Raw genomic sequence first — 6,000 nt, 5'->3', positions numbered from 1 at the left:
AAGGTCTGGCCCTGCTGGGGCCCAGCAGCAGCAGCCCGCCCCCCCGCTACAGTGCACCCTGTGCCCTGGGGCAGCCAAGCCCAGGGCTCTGGGGCCGGGCGCAGGCAGTGCCCAGGCGGTGCTCACACGGTCACGGCAGTGCCCACTGCTGCTCCGGGGCCTGGTCCGTGTGTGGCGGGCTGGCAGGGGCCCTCCCGCCGTGAGGACCGCGTGACGTGCTGGGGGTCCCGGTCCCCCCGTGGCAGGACCATAAAGCACACGCCGTGTGTTCCCTGGGGGAGCCACATCCACTGCACTTTCCGGGGGACCAGAGAGGAAGGGGCACATGTGCCCTCCACAGAGCTGCCCTAGCCCCCGACCGGCTCCCCTTCACAGGCCCCCGTCATCTGGCCCCACGCGCCACGCTATGGGGTCATGGTGCTGCTTGGGGTCTGCGGGTCATGCCCACAGGGCGAAGCCCTGGCGCCCCACAAGTAGCCCAGGAAGCGCACAGGGCCGCCCTCCCCTGCCCGTGTGCCCAGCCAGTCTCGGGCCGCCAGGGGCCTCAGCCAGACGCAGCACCAATGACGCCACGAAGGCCCTGGAGGACCGAGGACAGAGAGGCAGTGACCCCAGGCCCTCTGGCCACCCTGCCGGGGGCGGGGGCAGTGGGGAGATCAGGGAGGAGGGGCAGGGGGTCCCCCAGGTGGGCAGGACGGAGACGAGGTCTGGGGGGGCCACAGGGAGGACTCTGGATCCCGCCTCCTGGGGTCGCGTTTGTCCAGTGCAGTGTGGGCCTTGAGCCGACTTGTAAGGCTCTGCCGGAGGCAGTCCCGTGGGGAGGCCCATGCGGTACAGAGCTGGTGAGGACCTGAATCCAGCACCTGCACAGGAGGCTGCACGGCGACAGACTCGTGGTGCCCGAAGCCCGTAGGCCTGGGAGAGGTGCTGGGCATCGGAGCTCACCCCACAAGGCCGAGGGGAGCCTGTGCTGAGCTGAGCTCCGGTGGCCAGGAGAGGAGGGGGTGGCAACGGCCCCCCCAGGAGGCTGATGGGAAAGTCCCATGGTGGGCGGGCGGCGGCCCCTGGGCCCTGTAAGGCTGAGAAGTGATGCCCCATTGTCTGTGGGACCTGATGATGGGGACACAGAGGCTCTGAGGGGCTCCCTGAGAGGGGGAGGGCAGGGGAGGGCACCTGTGCAGCCGGGCTTTGAGCTGGGTGCAGAGGCCTGGGGGCGGGGAGACAGGCGCTCAGTGGGGTGGGTGCCCTGAGAGTCCCCAGCTGCTCCCCTCACCCAGGCTGGTCAACCGGGTGGACACATGGCCCGGCTGCGAGCTGTGGGGTTTGTCCTCCTGTCTTGCCGCGGACGTGCACGCACCCTGGGGCCCCGTGCAGCGGGCTCGGGCTGACGTCTGCGCTTAGAGCGTGTGCCGCATGACGCAAAAATCGGGACATCGAGGAAATGACCTGACGGTTCAACGGCTCTTTGGGGAGAACAACGTTACATGACAAAATCTTCGTGACCACGTGAAAGGGAAAAGCTCAGTTCTTTCAATGTCACTTCTTCCTGTTTTCTGAGCAGGGGGCCCTGGGCAGGTGGTGGTGGGAGAGCACAGGGGTCATGCAGGGGGAGCGTGGGGAGCTCAGGGACAGCACAGGGTGGGGGTGTGGAGGGGGAGCTCAGGGAGAGCACAGGGGGGTGTGCAGGGGAGCTCAGGGACAGCATGGGGGATGCGGAGGGGGAGCTCAGGGAGAGCACAGGGTGGGGGTGAGAAGGGGGAGCTCAGGGAGAGCACAGGGAGAGCACAGGGAGAGCAAAGAGGGGTGTGCAGGGACAGATCAAGGGATGTACAAGGGGAGCACAGGAAGGTGTGCAGGGGGAGCTCAGGGAGAGCACACACGGGTGTGCAGGGCTCAAGCAGAGGGAGCTCGGGGAACTCAGGGACAACACAGGGGTTTGCGCAGGGGTGTGTGTAGGGGGAGCTCAGGGACAGCACCAGGGGGGTGGTGTAGGGGTCGTGCAGGGGGAGCTCGGGGAGCTCAGGGACAGCACAGGGGGAGCAGGGGGCAGTGGGGAGAGCAGGGGACCGGCCCGGAGGTGGTTTTGGGAAGGGATCCTGCAAGACCTGTTGACAGGTCAGCACAGGTGGTAAATGGAGGGGCAGCGGGACTTCCAGTGCTGCCCTGGTGGGGGGGGGGGGGTGGTAGGGGCTGGGCCTCCGGGCAGGGGGCAGGGGGCAGGGCAGAGAACTCACTTGTCATCTGTCATGCAGATGCCCCCCCTGAGGCGGTGGGGTGGGGAAGCCGGCATCCACCAGGGTGGGCTTCAGACAGGTCCCCTCCCCCGCGGTGGGTGCGGCTGAGAGACGCCTGGCTCCCCCAGACCATGAGGGAAGAGGGAAGGGTGCTGACCTCCGTGCCCCCCCGCCCCTGCCCCCTGCCCACCCAGGGCACACAGCAGGCGTCCAGGGGAGCCAGTGCCGGGTCAGGCAGCCCCCGGGTCCCCTCGCCACGTGGCTCAGGGTGGCAGGCCCTGGGGGGAGGGGATGGGCGAGTGACAGGCCCCTCAGCTCGTGGGGGGCCAGCGGTTGAGGCTGGGGCTCGGGGAGCCCACGGGACGCACGCGGGTGGCAGGGGTGGCACTGGTGTGTGCCCTGGCCCAGCGCCACAGCTGCCCGTCCCAAGACACCGTGTGCAGCCGGAACAGGGCATGTGTTTGCTCAGGGCGCCCACACCCCAGGGCCCTGCCCAGCACTTGGGAGCCCCGGCAGGCCCACAAGCGCCCCTTGTGTCCCTGGGCGCCCCCCCAGCCGCGGGCCACAGGGCTTCACCGGGTCCCACGCCCACGGCTCCTTCCCCGCCGCCAGGCCTGTGCCTCCCCTGCCCACCCGCCTTGCCTCCTGCCCCCCCCTCCCCCGCTGCCCACTGTCCCTGCCCTCTGCTCCTCTCCCTTGCGCCCCCGGCCTGCGCCCCATCCCACTGCCCACAGAGCCCATGTCCTGGCCACCCGGGCTTCCCGGATCAGATCTCTGGTGCTGCTCCCAGTCAAGACACCACCCAGGACACCCAGTCACGCTTAACGGACCCACCTGCCTCCACACCCCCTGCCCCACCCAGAATGCCATCCCCAGGGCGAAGACCCTCCCAAGCAGCCACCTCACACAGGGCAGGAGGGTGGGGAAAGCCAGCTCTTCCCAGTGGGGGAGCCCGCGGGGTGGGCCTCGCTCGGGTGGGGCTGAAGGTGCTGGGGCAGGCGGTGAAGGGGCAGGTGCCGGGCCTCAGTGCTCAGGGTTGCGGCCCTAGGACGGGGAGCCATGCTGCTGCCTGGTCGTGGTGGCCCAGCTACACCTGCCCGCTGCCCACGCCGATGCCCGCACCCCTCCAGTCCCACAGGCTGGCTCAGGGGCACTCGCCCAGACTCCCCTCAGACACCCCCAAACCTGGGGGCAGGGCCCAGCAGAGGTTGAGGGGGCGCCACAGCCAGGATGGCCTAATGGTTGTGGTGACAGGTGGGGGCAGGTGTCCCCATCATCCAGCTGGTGAGGCCGGTGTGTCCTGGACGCACGCACGAGGCACCCCACCAGCTACTGAGCAACAGGAGGGGACCTGGGAGCTGCCAGCACCGGGGGGTCCACCCACCGGCCTGCCCCACGGGGCTCTCAGGTCCATCGGTACCCCCCCCAGGCCCGAGGGCGGGGGCTGAGTGCAGGTGACGTGGAGCTCGAGGGCCCAGCTGGAGGCGCCCATCGGGGGAGGCTGGGTGCTGGCTGCACCTGCATGACCTCACCAGCCACTCAGCCACACGTGGGGGTCCCCAGGGTTCCCACCGCCAGGGTCTGTCCTCTTCCAGCAAGGGAGCCCCGGGGGAGCCAAGGCCGGAGGCAGGGAAGGCAGAGGACAGCCTCCGGGCAGGCTGGTGCTCCACAGGCCAGGGGCCACCCACGGAGAACCGGTCTGACCGTGTGTGTGCGCGTGTGTGCGTGTGTGCATGCGTAATCGTGCTCACGTGTGCATGCGGGCTGAGATCCGGCCAGGAGGCCGGCGGAACAGAGGCCACAGCCTGCGTCATGGGCAGCACCCTGGGGCGCCCGCTCAGCGGCAGATGGCACAGCTTCGAAGGCCGGGCCACAGGAGCGGGGCGGGGGTGGGGCGCAGGGCTGGGTGCAGGGGAGGTGCGACCTGGCCTGGGGCCTGGCCACTGGGTGGTGCCAATGCCCGGTGGCCCTGCCCCTGCTCTGTCCCCCAGCGCCCCCCACCCGCCCATGCCCTCCAGAGAACACAGGTCCCCGCGCGCGGTTTGGATGGGAGGTCTGGGTCCAGCCCTCCTAGGGCTGTGGAGGCTGGGCCGTCTAGACGCTGGCCCTCAGCCCCACCCCCCGCTGAGAGGCTCCCCACTCAGGAGCACAGTCCTGGGGTCCTGGCAGGTGAGACACAGGAGGGTGGACGCTCCAGCGGCCTCCTCGTCCAGGCTCGGCCCAGCCCCCCACAGCTCCCAGCAGGCCTCGCCTACCCCAGGACAGCTCCTCTAGGCCCAGCCGGTGCCTTGGCCCCGACCTCCTCTCCTGCCTCCTTGACCCGCGGGAGACACCCCGTCCTCCATCCTGACAGCGGCTGGCATGGGCTCTTGGCTGCCCCCCCGCCCCGGGACCTCCACCTGGGCTGTCTGGCCTGCAAGCTGGCACCACTGCCCTCAAGCTGGCAATGGGGCCTGGTTGGCCACTTGCATTCCCAAACCTCAGCTCCCCAACATGCAGGTGAGGACTGAGAGGGGGCCTGCAGGCCTGGCGTCTGCCCCCAGACCCCCATGTGGAGGCGGGGTGGTGGGCCAGTCCTGAGCGGGGGTCGGCCTGGCTGCCTGCCCCCCTCCCTGTGCTAGCCCTGCTCGCCAACATCCAGGACTGGGCACGAGGAGGGATGCCAGGAGCCGGGATCCAGGGCCCGGAGCAATGCCTTGGGCCTGGGCTAGTTCCTGCATGGTCTCCAAGCCCGCCTCAGCCTGGCACGCGCCCCGTCGCCTGCCTAGCCCTGACCCGGTGAGAGGCCCTGGGCCTTCGGAAGAGACTAAGGCCGGGGTGAACCTGAGAGGCAGCGTGGGGTGTGGCATGTCTCAGAGCCTCGGGGTCAGGAGCGGTTGGAGAGGGGCTGGGGTGCCCAGAGGGGTGGCGCAGACAAAAGGTCAGGGGGCTGCAGGGTGCCCCCAGCTGCCCACCCCGCCGCACCTTGCCCTGGCAGCCCCATGGAGGCAGCAGGGCTCCCTGAAGACCCATTTTGCAGCTCAGAGGACAGAGGCCCAGGGGCTCTGCTTCTCCACAGGTGGGAGGGAGCCCCTAAGGGAGTGTGAGCAGGAGAACGGTGGGTTTAGAGGCTCCGGAGGCTTTGTGTGTGGGGGGGGGGGGGGCCCAGAGGGCAGCAGAGGGCAGTGGCAGAGCCTGGAGCTGGGGGCCCGGGGGGGCCACGTGGAGACCCCAGTGAGCCCGGTTCTCCCGTGGCCCAGGGGCGGCCTCAGCCACGGGTCCCTGAGTAGCTGACTCACCGGCCTGGGAGGGACTGTAGGGCCGGGTCGAAACCCCATCCCGGCGTCCCAGAAACCACAAGTCAGTGGCTCCCCTGCTGCGGGGAAGCCACCCTGGGCACGCACAGCCGGGCGGGGCAGGGATGCGGGGTGCCGGGCAGGGGGCAGCGCGGGGCATGCCTGGGGCCTGGAAGCTGGAGGGAGCCGTTGAGGAGCAGCCGGTGCGGGGTTGGGCTCCGGCAGCTTCCCGCCCCCGGGGTCCCCACCAGCAGTGCTGAAGGACCCATTTCTCAGATGGGAAGACCCATTTGACCGGGAAGCCCCTGGGGCCCCCAGGACAAGGCGGAGGGGCCGGCACGGGGACCGCTGTGGGGCCAGGACCCAGGGCTGAGATGACAGCGGGTGACCTGTATGACCTGTTGTCCCCGCTGTCCCCCAGCGCCCAGTGCCAGCTCTCCTCCCGCTCCAGGAAGCAGGAAGGGGGGCTGGCGGCCTGGGGAATTTGGGGC

Source organism: Canis lupus, chromosome 11, assembly GCF_048164855.1.
Source record: "Canis lupus baileyi chromosome 11, mCanLup2.hap1, whole genome shotgun sequence".
Taxonomy (NCBI): Eukaryota; Metazoa; Chordata; class Mammalia; order Carnivora; family Canidae; genus Canis; species Canis lupus.
This window is presented reverse-complemented; position numbering follows the sequence as displayed.